Source organism: Canis aureus, chromosome 11 (genome assembly GCF_053574225.1).
Source record: "Canis aureus isolate CA01 chromosome 11, VMU_Caureus_v.1.0, whole genome shotgun sequence".
Classification (NCBI taxonomy): domain Eukaryota; kingdom Metazoa; phylum Chordata; class Mammalia; order Carnivora; family Canidae; genus Canis; species Canis aureus.
In genome coordinates this window covers 54255836-54272737 of record NC_135621.1, presented here as the reverse complement: position 1 = coordinate 54272737, position 16902 = coordinate 54255836, and the positions used below count along the sequence as shown (strand labels likewise).

Below are 16902 nucleotides of genomic sequence, written 5' to 3'. Positions count from 1 at the left end.
AGGTACTTCAGGGGGTCTCCCGTATAGGTTATGTATGCCCTGCTATGTTGGCTGAGCCCCATTTACTTTTAGTCCAGTTGGTTGCAGTGGCCTGCTTTGTGAGCACACTAGGCACAGTTTGATTTCTGTGCTGTTAGGGAGCCATTCTGGGGCCCAGTGTGCTTGTAACTGGGTGGTGTCAGCAGTCAGACCAGATGGCTCTCTTCAGCCCATCTGCTGGGGCTGCAGGGAACTCTCCCTGGGTTGTCCATTGAAAGGTTTTCAATGGTGAGCAGGGCCTGCAGTGAAACCACATGCCTGCCCTCAGTCCATCTTCTTGGGCTGCAATTGCAGTGGTGTGTGTGTGTTTATCTTCCCTTCTCCTCAGGGCAGGAGTTACTTTGGATTGGTGCTGTTCCCTGTCAGATATACTTGCAAAGTGTGTCTCAGCTGGAGCTACTTTGGAGGGATACTGGCCCAAGCTTGGATATAATGGTTCCAAAGGCGATTGGAGGGACAGAGAACTCCTTGTTAGCGAGGTAGGTGGAGAGTATTCTTGCCAACTCTTTTCTTAGAAACATTTCCTTAAGATACCTGCCCTTGCAGGCAAGTTTTGAGATTAGTAAATAAATGTCCTTCCCATTTACATCCGGGGCTTTTCAAACTGCTGCTTCTGTGTTCTGTCACCTGGGGTTGGTGGTTATGTTGGCTCCTGAAGGTCAGGGACTCCGTTTCCTATCACTCATTGGCTCTCCCAGAGTTAAGCCTGCTGATTTCTTTTTTTTTTTTTTTAAAGATTTTATTTATTCATGAGAGGCAGAGAGAGGCAGAGACACAGGTAGAAGGAGAAGCAGGCTCCACGCAGGGAGCCCAAGGTGGGTCTCAATCCCAGGACTCCAGGATCACACGCTGGGCTGAAGGGGGCGCTAAACCTCTGAGCCACCGGGGCTGCCCCATAGCCTGCTTAAAGTATCTGGAATTAAGCCTTGCTGTTTTTCAAAGCCAAATGTTGTGGGGACTTGTCTTCCCAGTGAAGGTTGCCCATGCCAGCTGTGCCTGGTATGGGGTATGCTCCTCTCCTTCTCCATGCATGTGTCCCTCCTGTTTGTGTTTGGTCTGCCTAGGAGTTTGATCCCTGACCACCTCTCACCCTTTCTACCCTTTTCAATGTGGCTTACTCCCTATAATTAACTGGAAAGTCTGTTGTGCCAGTTCTCAGCTTGTTTTCTCTGCCTTCTGTGATTTTTTTTTTAATTGAACATTTTATATGATCCTATTTTCTCTCCTTAGCATATCAGTTACACTTCCTCTTTTTAACTTTAGTGGTTGTCCTAGAATTTGCCATTATACTTTGGAGTTAACCTAATAAGTCCACTGTGAAATAATACTATTTTGTCCCACTATTTTTTTTCACCTTCTGGCGGGGGCGGGGGAGAACCACAATTCTTCCCTTCCACCTCGCATATCATTGCTTTCATTTCATTTATACATAGGCAGATATAACTAGGATGTGTATACATCTACTTCATACACACAATTACATAATCAAATATATTAGAATTTCAAACCCACTTAGATTCAGTTAAGAAAACTAATTATATTTGCTCTCACTCATACTCTAGTGTTCTGCCTTTCTTCATAGAAGTCCAATTTTCTGAACTATATGATTTTCCTACTCTCCAAAGAACTTTCTTGAACATGACTTGCAAGGCAGGTCTTCTGGAAATAAATTCCTTTAACTTCTGTCTATCTGAGAAAGCCCATTTCTCCTTCAGTTTAAAGGACAATTTCATAAGATTCACAATTTTATGGTGGTGTCTCTCCCCTCTCTTTACATTTTAATGTCTTACTCCACTTCCTTCTTATGAGAAGGCAGATTTAACTCCTTTGTTATTCTTTATGTAAGACTTCTTACATCTGGCTTTTCTCAATTTTCTTTCATATTTGAGTTGATAAAGTTTAAATATGACATGGCTAGGTGTAATTACTTGGAATGTATCCTGTTGAAGTTCTCTGAGATTACCGGATTAATGGTTTTGTGTCTGACAAAATTTGAGGGGAAATGCTCTTTCAGCATTGCCTTTCAAATATTTTTGCTTTTCCTTTTTCTGATAATTGCCATTGTGCATATGTCACACCTTTTATAGTTGTGGAAATTCTGTACTTTTTTTTTTTTTTTTTTTTTTAGATTTTTAGATCTTTTACTCTTGGCTTTCCCAGTTTGGGAAGTTTGTATTTTCAATCTCAGAGATTCTTACCCTAGCCATGGTCAGTCTACTAATGAGTCCCTCAAAGGTGTTCTTTATTTCTGTTTAATGACTTTGATTGCTATTCTTTGTTTTTATTTCTTAGAATTTCCATCTCTCTTACATTATTCTTGTATGTTATCTATTTGTTTCATTGAAATACTAATAATATTAATCATTTAAAAATATTTCTGATTGGGTAATTCCAATATTCCTGCTGTTCAAAGGCAGAGGAGGGACAGTAAAGTATCCCTGGAACTGAGAAGGCACTTAGAGACCATAAAATGAAGCAAGGGACTCCACACAGTTAACAAAGTTTTAGTCACAGTAACTGACTGATGGGGTTGGGAGTGGGGGTGGTGGGGATTGGGTTTATGATGATTCAGGGGCTGCATGGGTATTCTCCACAAAGTCTGGAGAGATTTTATAGAGTGAGGGGATGTGCAGAGGTCATTGTGGTGAGGTCAAAAGGTTTAACCTTTAACAGATCTTTTGGTGCCATCTGTCCACCAGCGAAAGGGAGGGGAAGAAATTATGTTAGGTCTAGGAGTTTTCTAAATACCTTTAGGGAAGATCAGAACCTGCCTCCCTGAATTCTGGTCAGAGCATGCATTAATGTCCTAGGTACCTGGAACACATAGCCTAGAAGGAAGTCCTTATGTAGACATGAACAAGACAGAGGGCCAAAGATGAAGTCAGTGTTGTCAGCACTCCCTCACTTGCCATTACGGGACTCTAATGGTCATATGTTTCCAGTCTCTTCAAACTGAGTTTTCTTCATTTTAGTATGCCCTTTATTTGTTGTTGAAAGATAGGCAAGATGGACTGGGTAAAAGGAACTGACCTAAATAGGCTTTAAGACATGTAGTGGTAAAATGCGGGAAAAGAAGAATGTTTTACAGTTCTATGATTAGGTCTCAGTTTTGTTTTTTTTTTGTTGTTGTTGTTTGTTTGTTTGTTTTGGTAAGCCTATGCTGCTGAGCTCTAAACTTCATCGGTGCTTGCTTCTCTCCCCCTTAGGTAGAACCAAATGGCTAAAGGGGGCTGGAGTTGAGTATTTTCCTTACCCGACTTAGCTGAGGTTCTGAACAAATGGAAGAAGATTAGGTTCTGGTAAACAATTTTCTCCTGAAGGCAAGCTTCATGAAGAGTATCACATTCTGGTGTATTTCAAAGAAGTTATCTTTCTCTCTGCTGGAAGTGGGAGGGCATTTTTCTCCAATATGCACTGTGAGGGCCTGATAGAGCTGCTGGAAGTAACTTACAAAAGTGTGGGCCCTTCATACCCATCACTAGGTGCCCCTAGGGTTTTTAATGATGAAATTTGTCCACAGGAAGCTTCTGGAAATTCCTTAATTACAGTTTAGGTTTTCCTATCCCAGCACTGGTTCCTGGAGGTGTCTGTTCCTTGGTTTCTGCTCCAGTAAATTGTTATTCTCTGTAGCTACCAGAGAATCACGAATCACAATTTTTAAATTTTTGTGTCAATGGTTTGCACTATGATCTCACTTCTCTGACCTATGAAGGGTTAATTCCTAAGGTTTTCTAGATTTTTATTTGTTGTGAGCTTAGAAATTGCCATTCTAACCTATGTGCATGCCAGACTGGAAACTGTAGACTGTATTTGTATTGAAAAGTTTCTTTAATACCTCCAGATGATATTTGTTAACTAAGGCAAAACAGCGTTCAGGGAACTCTTGTAACACTGGAGTTGAGTCCTCAAGGGTAGAATGTTCTATAAATGTTAAAACTTTTGAGAGGGTAGACACATGGACTTATTCCTAATGGGCCTTGGGCTTAGGTTGTTTGGGAGAATTTCAGGACTATTTGACCATAGTAGCCTTTGTAATTGTGAAAATCCTGCATTGGACAGATGAAGGGAAGTATATCCTAGAGCAAAAATTGTAGAAAAATAAATCTAGCAAGATTGTCAAATTATAGCTGAGGATGCCATGCATTTTTTGGTAGGATCCAAATGAATTTTATAATAACATATTACATCATTAAATAGGACTCAAAAATAAAGATTGTAAATAAGGAACCAAATCTTCTCCATAGGATGATTCTGGACTAGGGATTTCTTCTTTAATAATTTATTTTTTATTGGTGTTCAATTTACCAACATACAGAATAACACCCAGTGCTCATCCCATCAAGTGCCCCCCTCAGGGCCCGTCACCCATCCACCCCCACCCCCCACCCTCCTTCCCTTCCACCACCCCTAGTTCGTTTCCCAGAGTTAGGAGTCTTCATGTTCTGTCACCCTCTCTGATATTTCCTACCCATTTCATCTCCCTTCCCTTCCCTTCGCTTTCACAATTATTTATATTCCCCAAGTGAATGAGACCATATAATGTTTGTCCTTCTGATTGACTTACTTCACTCAGCACAATACCCTCCAGGACCATCCATGTTGAAGCAAATGGTGGGTAATTGTCATTTCTAATGGCGGAGGAATATTCCATTGTATACATAAACCACATCTTCTTTATCCATTCATCTTTTGATGGACACCGAGGCTCCTTCCACAGTTCGGCTATTGTGGACATTGCTGCTAGAAACATCGGGGTGCAGGTGTCCCAGCATTTCACTGCATCTGCATCTTTGGGGTAAATCCCCAGCAGTGCAATTGCTGGGTCGTAGGGCAGGTCTATTTTTAACTCTTTGAGGCACCTCCACACAGTTTTCCAGAGTGGCTGCACCAGTTCACATTCCCACCAACAGTGCAAGAGGGTTCCCCTTTCTCCACATCCTCTCCAACATTTGTGGTTTCCTGCCTTGTTAATTTTCCCCATTCTCACTGGTGTGAGGTAGTATCTCATTGTGGTTTTGATTTGTTTATTTCCCTGATGGCAAGTGATGCAGAACATTTTCTCGTGTGCGTGTTGGCCATGTCTAGGTCTTCCTCTGTGAGATTTCTCTTCATGTCTTTTGCCCATTTCATGATTGGATTGTTTGTTTCTTTGGTGTTGAGTTTAATAAGTTCTTTATAGATCTTGGAAACTAGCCCTTTATCTGATATGTCATTTGCAAATATCTTCTCCCATTCTGTAGGTTGTCTTTGAGTTTTGTTGACTGTATCCTTTGCTGTGCAAAAGCTTCTTATCTTGATGAAGTCCCAATAGTTCATTTTTGCTTTTCTTTTGCCTTCGTGGATGTATCTTGCAAGAAGTTACTGTGGCCGAGTTCAAAAAGGGTGTTACCTGTGTTCTCCTCTAGGATTTTGATGGAATCTTGTCTCACATTTAGATCTTTCATCCATTTTGAGTTTATCTTTGTGTATGGTGAAAGAGAGTGGTCTAGTTTCATTCTTCTGCATGTGGATGTCCAATTTTCCCAGCATCATTTCTTGAAGAGACTGTCTTTCTTCCAATGGATAGTCTTTCCTCTTTTATCGAATATTGACCATAAAGTTGAGGGTCCACTTCTGGGTTCTCTATTCTGTTCCATTGATCTATGTGTCTGTATTTGTGCCAGTACCACACCATCTTGATGACCACAGCTTTGTAGTACAACCTGAAATCTGGCATTGTGATGCCCCCAGCTATGGTTTTGTTTTTTAAAATTCCCCTGGCTATTCGGGGTCTAATCTGATTCCACACAAATCTTAAGATAATTTGTTCTAACTCTCTGAAGAAAGTCCATGGTATTTTGATAGGGATTGCATTAAATGTGTAAATTGCCCTGGGTAACATTGATATTTTTACAATATTCTGCCAATCCATGAGCATGGAATATTTTTCCATCTCTCTGTGTCTTCCTCAATTTCTTTCAGAAGTGTTCTATAGTTTTTTAGGATATAGATCCTTTACCTCTTTGGTTAGGTTTATTCCTAGGTATCTTATGCTTTTGGGTGCAATTGTAAATGGTATTGAATCCTTAATTTCTCTTTCTTCAGTCTCATTGTTAGTGTATAGAAATGCCACTGACTTCAGGGCATTGATTTTTGTATCCTGCCACACTGCCAAATTGCTGAGTTCTAGCAATCTTGGGGTGGAGTCTTTTGGGTTTCCTAGGTACAGTATCATGTCATCGACGAAGAGGGAGAGTTTGACTACTTTGCCAATTTGAATGCCTTTAATGTCTTTTTGTTGTCTGATTGCTGAGGCTAGGACTTCTATGTTGAATAGCAGTGGTGAGAGTGGACATCCCTGTCTTGTTCCTGATCTTAGAGGAAAGGCTCCCAGTGCATCCCCATTGAGAATTATATTTGCTGTGGGCGTTTCATAGATGGCTTTTAAGATGTCGAGGAATGTTCCCTCTATCCCTACACTCTGAAGAGTTTTGATCAGGAATGGATGCTGTATTTTTCAAATGCTTTCTCTGCATCCAATGAGAGGATCACATGGTTCTTGGTTTTTCTCTTGCTGATATGATGAATCACATTGATTGTTTTTGCGAGTGTTGAACCAGCCTTGTGTCCTGGGAATAAATCCTACTTGGTCATGGTGAATAATTTTCTTAATGTATTGTTGTATCCTATTGGCTAGTATCTTGTTGAGAATTTTTGCATCCATGTTCATCAGGGATATTGGTCTGTAATTCTCCTTTTTGGTGGGGTCTTTGTCTGGTTTTGGAATTAAGGTGATGCTGGCCTCATAGAACGAATTTGGAAGTACTCCATCTCTTTCTATCTTTCCAAACAGCTTTAGGAGAATAGGTATGGTTTCTTCTTTAAACGTTTGATAGAATTCCCCTGGGAAGCCATCTGGCCCTGGATTTTTGTGTCTTGGGAGGTTTTTGATGACCGCTTCAGATTTCCTCCCTGGTTATTGGTCTGTTCTGGTTTTCTATTTCTTCCTTATCCAGTTTTGGTAATTTGTGGCTTTCCAGAAATGCGTTCATTTCTTCTAGATTGCCCAATTTATTGGTATATAGCTGTTCATAATGTTTTTAAAATCATTTGTATTTCCTTGGTGTTGGTAGTGATCTCTCCTTTCTCATTCATGATTTTATTAATTTGAGTCTTCTCTCTCTTCTTTTTAATAAGGCTGGCTAATGGTTAATCTATCCTATTAATTCTTTTAAAGAACCAACTCCTGGTTTTGTTTATCTGTTCCACAGTTCTTCTGGTCTCGATTTCATTGAGTTCTGCTCGAATCTTTATTAACTCTCTTCTTCTGCTGGGTGTAGGATCTATTTGCTGTTTTTTCTCTAGCTCCTTTATGTGTAAGGTTAGCTTTTGTATTGGAGTTCTTTCCAGTTTTTGAATGGATGCTTGTATTGCGATGTATTTCCCCCTTAGGACTGCTTTTGCTGCATCCCAAAGATTTTGAACGGTTGTATCTTCATTCTCATTAGTTTCCGTGAATCTTTTAAATTCTTCCTTAATTTCCTGGTTGACCCCTTCATCTTTTAGCAGGATGGTCCTTAACCTCCACGTGTTTGAGGTCCTTCCAAACTTCTTGTTGTGATTTAGTTCTAATTTCAAGGCATTATGGTCTGAGAATATGCAGGGGACGATCCCAATCTTTTGGTATTGGTTCAGACCCGATTTGTGACCCAGTATGTGGTCTATTCTAGAGAAAGTTCCATGTGCACTTGAGAAGAATGTGTATTCAGTTGAGTTTGGATGTAAAGTTCTGTAGATAACTGTGAAATCCATCTGGTCCAGTGTATCATTTAAAGCTCTCGTTTCTTTGGAGATGTTGTGCTTAGAAGACCTATCGAGGGTAGAAAGAGCTAGATTGAAGTCACCAAGTATAAGTGTATTATTATCTAAGTATTTCTTCATTTTGGTTATTAATTGATATATTTGGCAGCTCCCACATTCGGGGCATATATATTGAGGATTGTTAAGTCCTCTTGTTGAATAGATCCTTTAAGTATGATATAGTGTCCCTCTTCATCTCTCACTACAGTCTTCGGGGTAAATTTTAGTTTATCTGATATAAGGATGGCTACCCCTGCTTTCTTTTGAGGACCATTCGAATGGTAAATGGTTCTCCAACCTTTTATTTTCAGGCTGTAGGTGTCCTTCTGTCTAAAATGAGTCTCTTGTAGACAGCAAATAGATGGGTCCTGCTTTTTTATCCAGTCTGAAACCCTGTGCCTTTTGATGGGGTCATTAAGCCCGTTCACATTCAGAGTTACTATTGAGAGATATGAGTTTAGTGTCACCATGATATCTATTCAGTCCTTGTTTTTGTGGATTGTTCCACTGAACTTCTTCTTAAAGGGGAATTTTAAGAGTCCCCCTTAAAATTTCTTGCAGAGCTGGTTTGGAGGTCACATATTCTTTCAGTTGCTGCCTGTCTTGGAAGCTCTTTGTCTCTCCTTCCATTTTGAATGAGAGCCTTGCTGGATAAAGTATTCTTGGTTGCATGTTCTTCTCCTTTAGGACCCTGAATATATCCTGCCAGCCCTTTCTGGCCTGCCAGGTCTCTGTGGACCGGTCTGCTGTCACCCTAATACTCCTCCCCATAAAAAGTCAGGGATTTCTTGTGTCTTGCTGCTTTAAGGATCTTCTCTTTATCTTTGGAATTTGCAAGCTTCACTATTAAATGTCGAGGTGTTGAATGTTTTTTATTGATTTTTAGGGGGGGATCTCTCTATTTCCTGGATCTGAATGCCTGTTTCCTTTCCCAGATTAGGAAAGTTTTCAGCTATGATTTGTTCAAATACATATTCTGGACCTCTGTCCCTTTTGGTGCCCTTGGGAACCCCAATTAAATGTAGATTTTTCTTCCTCAGGCTGTCATTTATTTCCCTTAATCTATTCTCATGGTCTTCTAATTGTTTGTCTCTTTTTTCCTCAGTTTCCCTCTTTGCCATCAACTTGTCTTCTATGTCACTCACTCATTCTTCCACCTCGTTAACCCTCATTGTTAGGACTTCTAGTTTGGATTGCATCTCATTCAATTGATTTTTAATTTTTTTAATTTTTATTTATGATAGAGAGAGGCTGAGACATAGAGGAAGAAGCAGGCTCCATGCACCAGGAGCCTGACGTGGGATTCGATCCGGGGTCTCCAGGATCACGCCCTGGGCCAAAGGCAGGCGCCAAACCCCTGCGCCACCCAGGGATCCCAATTTTTAATTTCTGCTTGATTAGATCTAAATTCTGCAGTCATGAAGTCTCTTGAGTCCTTTATGCTTTTTTCTAGAGCCACCAGTAGCTGTATAATAGTGCTTCTGAATTGGCTTTCTGACATTGAATTGTAATCCAAATTTTGTAACTCTGTGGGAGTGAGGACTGTTTCTTTCTTTTGAGGGGAGGTTTTCCTTCTAGTCATTTTGCTCAGTGCAGAGTGGCCAAAAATAAGTTGTATTGGGAAAAGGAGAAAGAGAAGAGAGAAAGAAGGAAAGCAAAGAGAAAAAGAAAAAAAAGGAAGAAAAAAAATAAAAAGAAAGAAAAGAAAGGAAATGGGGGTGGGGAAGCAAACAGAAATCAAAAAGCAAAACAAACAAACAAAAAAAAAAAACAAAAAAAAACAAAAACATGGGGGAGGGGATCCCTGGGTGGTGCCGCGGTTTGGCGCCTGCCTTTGGCCCCGGGCGCGATCCTGGAGACCTGGGATCAAATCCCACATCAGCCTCCCGGTGCATGGAGTCTGCTTCTCCCTCTGCCTGTGTCTCTGCCTCTCTCTCTCTCTCTCCCTGTGTGACTATCATAATTAAATTAAAAAATTAAAAAAAGAAAAAAAAGGAGTATCCTCTGATTCTGTATACTGTAGTCCCTTGGCTTCTCCTGGAAGTTGTCCGTCTAGCTGGTCTTCTGGGGGAGGGGCCTGTTGTGCTGATTTTTCAGGTGTTAGCAGTTGGGGGAGCTGCTCTGCCCCCCGCCTGGTGCAGGGCTCAGTGGGGGTTGTTTACCCCGTGAGGCCGCAGGAGGAACAGCCCTAGTGGCGGGGCCAGCTCTGCAGCCCTGGAGTCAGCCCCTGCAGTAACTCCGCAGCTCTCCGTCTGCAGGGCCTGGAGGCTCCGGGCGGGGCCGCTGATCTGCTCAGCTCGGGGCAGGAGCGTCCTCGCTGTCCTGGGCCCTCCCGGCCTCTGCCTGTCCCGGGGGAGGCGGGATCCTGGGCTGTGTCCCGGCGCCCTGTGCTCCGGATCTGCGCTGTTGGATTCGCTCCCGCCCCGCAGCCCCCTCCGCGGAGCCGCCCCCGAGCCCCTCCGAGCTGCTCCGGGTCCCGCCGTGCGCGCTGCAGCCCTTAGGGAGCTCGGCGCACTCTCCCGGGGAGCAGGTGCCTGTTACTGTCCCAGGGAGCCCGAGGGCTTTCCCCCTCTCCTGGGTCCTGCTCCACCTCCCTGCGAGCCCCTTTCCGCCCGGGAAGGTCCGTGCAGCTCCTGCGTCTCCGGGACGGGGCTCTCCTGTCCTGGGGACACTCGTCCCGGCCTCAGCCCGGCTCCTCGCGGGGTCCCTCCCCCTTGGAGGCCTTTGTTTCTTTATTTCTTTTTCCCCCCCGTCTTCGTACCTTGATAGAAGCGTGAACTCTTCTCACTGTAGCATTCCAGCTGTTCTCTCTTTAAATCTCAGGCCGAGTTAGTAGATTTTTCAAGATAAAGGTTATCTAGGTAATTCGGTGGAGACAGGTGACTTGAGGACCCTACTCTTCCACCATCTTCTCTCCTCCCCCTAGACTAGGGATTAGAAGCAGTATAGCACACTGGTGAGTCTTAGTTCAATTTTATAGCCCAATTTACCTTAAGGTCAGAGCTCATGATAGTATTCATGATTTCACTTGCAAAGTATTGGATCCCCAAATCTCCTCTTCAATGTCATATTGAATGATCTAATGATTATTCATGGGGTCACCTTGGGAGGCAGACAGGTGATTTCCTTAGGCAACAGTGTCTCAGGTACATCCTACATTTGGATTACACGGAGGTTAGGTTATTTGAGATGCCTCATCTAATGTGCATTTCTTCCCTCCCCCCAACTTTTCCATCCTTCTAGATCTAGTTCTCATCCTAAGTTTTCCCTGAAGATTTCACACAAAACTTTTGTACATATTGATTCCTCTTTCTGAGCTCTTATTAACTTACTACATTGCTGATACACTGTCTCTCATAGTCTTAAAAAAATCAATCTGTTAATTGAACAAAATTCTAATCTTCATAGGAATAAAATTGAGACCAAATACAGGTAATCAGAAATCATAATCAGAAATCAGCTCTAAATTCAAAGGACTTATGGTCCCTTGGGAAAAAGAAAAAATCAACATAAATTTAAAGATTTAAAACATTTCAGGCAAACAAAGGACAGTATGATTATACGGTTAACTACCAAATGAATGATCTCAACAGATAGTGTCAAGACAGAGAGCAGAGAGCTGTTGAGATTTAGTAACTAGAAACACCTCTACAAGATTGGTAGAGTCTGAGCTTGATCTTGAAAGAAGGGATAGGATAGGGAGAATGTGGGGAGGCTATACTAGTTAGGAAGTGTATGTTCCATAAGTTCAAAGTTCAATGGGCTCTGAGTATTCACCAAGACTGTAGAGTGCTTTATTTCTTCTCTTCTAAAAGCAATAGCAAGATGTTCCATAATACAGCTTTAGAAATCCTAGGCATTAACAATTACTTGGTCTCCTCTCCTCCAATCTTGTCTTATATGTGACTCCTTGTTACGCACACAGTGTTCAATGCAGAAGTAACTCTAAAAATGATTATATGAACCATTATTGCATTTCTAAGTAAATTGTTTACACTTTTAAAGTTACTCTTAAAATGTGATACAAATGAATTTATTGATTCTGAGGAAACTTAGTTTCTAAATAGCATTCTTCTGTTAATGACCAAGAGTTTTTTTTTTTTTTTTTTAAATCTCTATTGAATGTAAGGAATACACCTCTATCAAATAAGGCATCATGACTCCATATGTGTTTGAAAGTTAAAAAAATGTCTTTTCTTAACTACCTTCTCACTTCTCTGTTACAGTTCTTGAAATAACGTAATTAAAATATTTTTCCTTTCGGGTACTGAAATAATGTACCCTAGAAACTTTAGTTTCTTTTTCTGTCATTTTCAGTTAATTTGTCTACTAAAGGACTGAAAACTCCTTAAAGGCATAGTAATTTTTTTTTTTATGAATCAATAGTTGATTCATCTCTCTCTCTCTCTCTCTCTCTCTCTCTCTTTCCCTCTCTCTCTCTATTCTTTCCTACAGGTAAATGGCAGGAGCAAGGTGATTTTTCTCCAACAGAATCTTCTTTCAGCTACCTCAACCTTTAATGTACTTTACTGCCTTCTCCTCTCATCACTTTCTTTAGGCTAAGTAAAAAAAAAAAAAAAAAAAAAGAATTGGTGATAATTAGAAAAAGAAAACCCTGGGACAGTTCCATTATTACGTTCCCTGCTGATCTGTTCTTAAATAATATCGCTGTCTGACTTGCCCCTGAAGAGACCAAGACATCTATGGGCTTAATTTATCCTAGAACAGCTGGGGTGGGCCTAAGAAAAGAAGTAGGCCTTCACCATGTGGTTGATGTGCTAGCTTTTCCTGAAGTTCCTATGATGAGAAAGCCAAGGATGGTGAAATTCGGGTTGAGCAGAGAAGCTGGCCTAAACTGTTGTGCTGAGTTTAGGTAGAACAAAGGTCTTTTTCTTTACATGCTCCATAAAGCTGGCAGTGGCATCTCTTAAAGTTCTTGTGACTTCCTTTCTGTGGGGGAAGATGAGCCAGAAATTTCCCTGCTGTTAGGAGAGAGGACTATTGCTCCTCTAACCTTCTGATTTATCAGTGAATCTCTTGCCCTTCTATGTTTCTACAGTCCTTCCATTTACACAGACACACACAGCACACCTGTTAAAATCTTCTTCCATTCAAGCTGGAGGCCATACAAAAGTATAGATTACTGTAAAAACCTACATCCCAGAATTCAAAAGACTTTATTACAATTTCAGATTTACCACTAACTGTAAATCTTGGCAGAAGTACCAACCTTTTCATTTATGAGTTAGAGTTAAAAAAAAAAAAATACTTGCCCTACTTTCTGGGATTATTTTAAGGGTAAATTGAAGAATATGTATATTTGAGTATTTAGAAATGTAAAAAAGCACATAATCAAGATGTAAATTATTACAGACACACTAAAATAACTTAAAAGTAATGAGTTACATAATATTTTCAAGTCTTTAATCTTCCTATTTTGCATCATGGAAAAGGTCACTGCTTGAAGTACTGAATAAGCACACACCACAATGGAGGAGATAAATGATGGCTATTTGCAGAACTATAATAGGGAATGTGAAGTTTCTCTAGGATTTATAAAGCCTGTTGTCTGTTACTCTACCTTTTAGTTTCATCCATTTAACCAAAAAGCATTATACTATTCCATGTGCACTTTTTTGAAGGCCAAATGATAGCAAAGTAACATCTCCTACCTGTCTTTGAAGGGTTCACATGTTGACAAGATGACACCTGTACAGAAAACCACAGCTCTCAGGGAAGCATGCAGTGTTTCCCAAACCATGTGCAACAGCATGGTATGCTACAAAATAGATAGATGTTGTAGCAAAGGCAAAATTTTACCCCTACCCTCTTAAGAGTTTTGGCTGGGACTGAGTATTAAATTGACAAAGAAGTTAACAGGGGAAATGCACGCTTATTTAGTCTAAGTTGTACATGCATAGGAATCCTTAAAAGAAATGAAGACCCAATGAAACAGCAGAATCCAAATACTACTAGAGGTTGAACAGAGGGGCAATAGTGGAAAAATAACCAAAAATAAATGGCCAGGATAAAGAAAAAGACTTATTTTAACAAGGTTATTTGTATAGAATTTTCTCAGCTTCAACTTCCTGTTCTTGATTGTAAGTGTTACTTTCTTCCCCTTTTAGAAAGGACATTTATATGAAGGTTTTAGCTCTTCCTGTTTTCAGGGAGGAAAAGGGGATGATCAGAGAGCCCCCTTTTTTTTAAGATTTAATTTATTAGAGGAAGAGCATGGGGAGTGGGGAGAGAAGCAGACTCCCCACTGAGCATGGAGGTGGGGCTCAATCTCAGAACCCCCAGGATCTTGACCTGGGCTGAAGGCAGCCACTTAACTGACTGAGCCATCCAGGCATCCCAGAGAATGCTTCTTGTACCTGATGTTTTGTTAATTGCCTTTAGTTCAAAATAATCCTTGTGCCAAAGTTGCATATTTAGGGTTGACATATTCTGCTATTCTTCAGTGCTGTCAATATTGTCTGTTAAAATCAATATTTTGTTAGCTGTTTTAAAAATGAATATAGGCAAAGAGTTTCTATTCCAAGTTTGTGGCTGGAGCCACATTAATTCTCATATCTTCATTTTCTGAGAAAGAAACCTGATATTTAGAAAAAAGTGATTTGTTAAAGGTGTAATGATTGGTAAGCAGAGCATTCTGTGTCAGGATCCATGCTCTAGGAACCCACCCTTAGCACAGTCACTTACTACCCCTGGGTCCTTAAGCGAGTTACCTCCACTCTCTGATCCTCATCCTCTTAAGTGTGAGGTGGGAACAATTACATCATCTCACAAGGTATTAAATAGATTCTCCGTGGCTTTTCTTCATCATGGAGGCTACAGGATGAAAGTTATTGCGAAGCTTGCAAAGGCTTTGTACATACATTAAAATAACAATGCAACGATTTGGAGGGAAGTTTTAGAATACTATATATTCCCCAAATACACTTCTGCCCCTTTGTCTTTCATGTGGAATTTAAAAATAATGAAAGAACTTTGATTTCAAAATAACTGATCTCAGAGACCAGCCTTTTAAAGAATATAGGCTATTCTTCTAGGTAGTTTGCATATAATTATTAGCACCCACGTGACCATATCCTACTAGTAATTGTTTCCCTCTTGGGCATAAAGCTTAGTCTCAAGTGAAAAGACTTTATCAAAGCTGTCAGCAGTATTTCAAGAAAGATAGAATGGCAGAGTCTTTGCTGGAATGGCGATAACTGGCCACAAATCCAGATTCTGAGAGAGCACATTCTGTCTGCCTACAACTACCTCTGAATGCCACTGAGAGTGTGGCACACAGCCAGAGCAAGACCACTGACAGCCTTTGATCTTTCTTAGCATTATGTTTATATTCCAAATGGTGCTTTTCTTCAGTTAGGGAGGCTGGGCTTCATTTCTTACCCCAGCACACGTGTAAAAATCATGCTAAGGAAAGTAACTTGTCACTCCTTAAAATCTAGAAAGGAGGTCATTTAAGGCCAGATATTGTCATGACCAAAGTAGCCTGTAGGCCCTTTCTTCTTAACCAGAAGAGTAACCCAGGAAACGTCCCCTATATAAGACAGATGCAGATTGCAGTGTTGTGCCTAATAGTCTTTGACCTTGGCCTTCCCTACCCTTAATTTTTCATACCTTTTAAAATTCTGATTGCAGATGATAGAATAGGAAGCAGAGAACAACATGAACCAGGCAAGATTTAAAAGCAGCTACTTTCATTGGGATATTCCTTTCTGATTCTCAACTTCACCTGCTCCACAAGCATGCCATATGGACCCAATACAGAAGTTCACGTTCGTGAAATACAGTTGTATGATGAAACCGGTCTTATTGCTCATCCCTGCCATCTCTCAAAACTTTAATGTTCTTAACCCTTTTTATCCTTTTATCAAATCCCTGTCATTTTAAGAGACTCAAAATTACAATTTAAAAAATTTATTGAGGTGTAATGGACCTAACATGTTAATTTCAGATGTACAACGCAATGATTAGATATTTGAATACATTGCATAACGATCACTGTAAGTTCAATTAACATCTGTGAAATTGCACTATTAAAAAGTCTTTTAAGAATAGCTCATAAACTAAAAAGGATTACTCTGCAGCAAATAAGAAACATAAATTTTTGCCTAAATAAAATGTTCTATGTCAGAAAATGGCATTTTTGCATGTCCCCTCACCCCCCCAGGAAATAAAGAAGTTCTGCCTTTATCCTTAACATAAAATATTCCTCATGATTAACTATTCAATATTATGTCTATTCCAGTCTGCTCTAAAGCTGCATGGTAAGCAGCTTCTACATAAAGTGGGTCAGTCATATTCCTCTCCAATTAGGGTTTTTATATCCATTTCTTTTAATTTCATATAATAGAGTAGCAGAGGAAATGGTTTCTTGACCACGGAAAAGCATAGAGGACATTTTGCCACTCGTACTCAACATTTTCTCTGGGTGTTAGAGAAAGTTAATCATCTGGCTTAAAAGGATCCTAGTCAGGGAGGTTATTTGTGAAACTTGTTGAACATCTTGATTACATATTATTTGTTTTTAGTTTTAGGGCAGTATTTTGTCAGAGTACTGAAGTGCAGTTTTATATAACTTTGGGTATTAAACCAGTTAAAAATTTGAAACCTATTCTGCTAGTCCACAGATGGCATTGGTGTTTTGGATGCATAATGATACCAGAGACAATCTCACTGGTGGGAATGATGTAAATATGAAAATGAAATGGAATGTATAGGTGTCTTTGCTGTCTGACTTATCGGTCAAAAATCAACATTTATCACTTGCCTGCTGTGTCTTCTATATTATGGGAATTCTGTATCACGCAGCCACATGATTTTTGTGTTGGGTATTGAACATTGTCTCCATGTATGTACAATGAAACCTTACTGGCTTAGATATTTGTACATAAACTTTGAATTGAGCTCTAAACTAAATGACCTAGATTATAAAGATAATATTGGCACTACATATATGGCAGAAAGAGGGATGTCCTGCCTTTATGGAAAAACTAAAATTTACTTCTA

General features: G+C 40.2%; 1 long non-coding RNA gene across 1 annotated transcript in view; it reads left to right on the top strand.

The window, feature by feature from the left end:
• The first annotated feature begins 214 nt into the window (after positions 1-214).
• LOC144323076 (uncharacterized) overlaps positions 215-16902 on the top strand; it is a 33171-nt gene continuing 16483 nt past the window's right edge. The window contains exon 1 of the long non-coding RNA XR_013388618.1: positions 215-518. This is a non-coding gene — a long non-coding RNA (uncharacterized LOC144323076). The remainder of the gene's footprint in view (positions 519-16902) is intronic.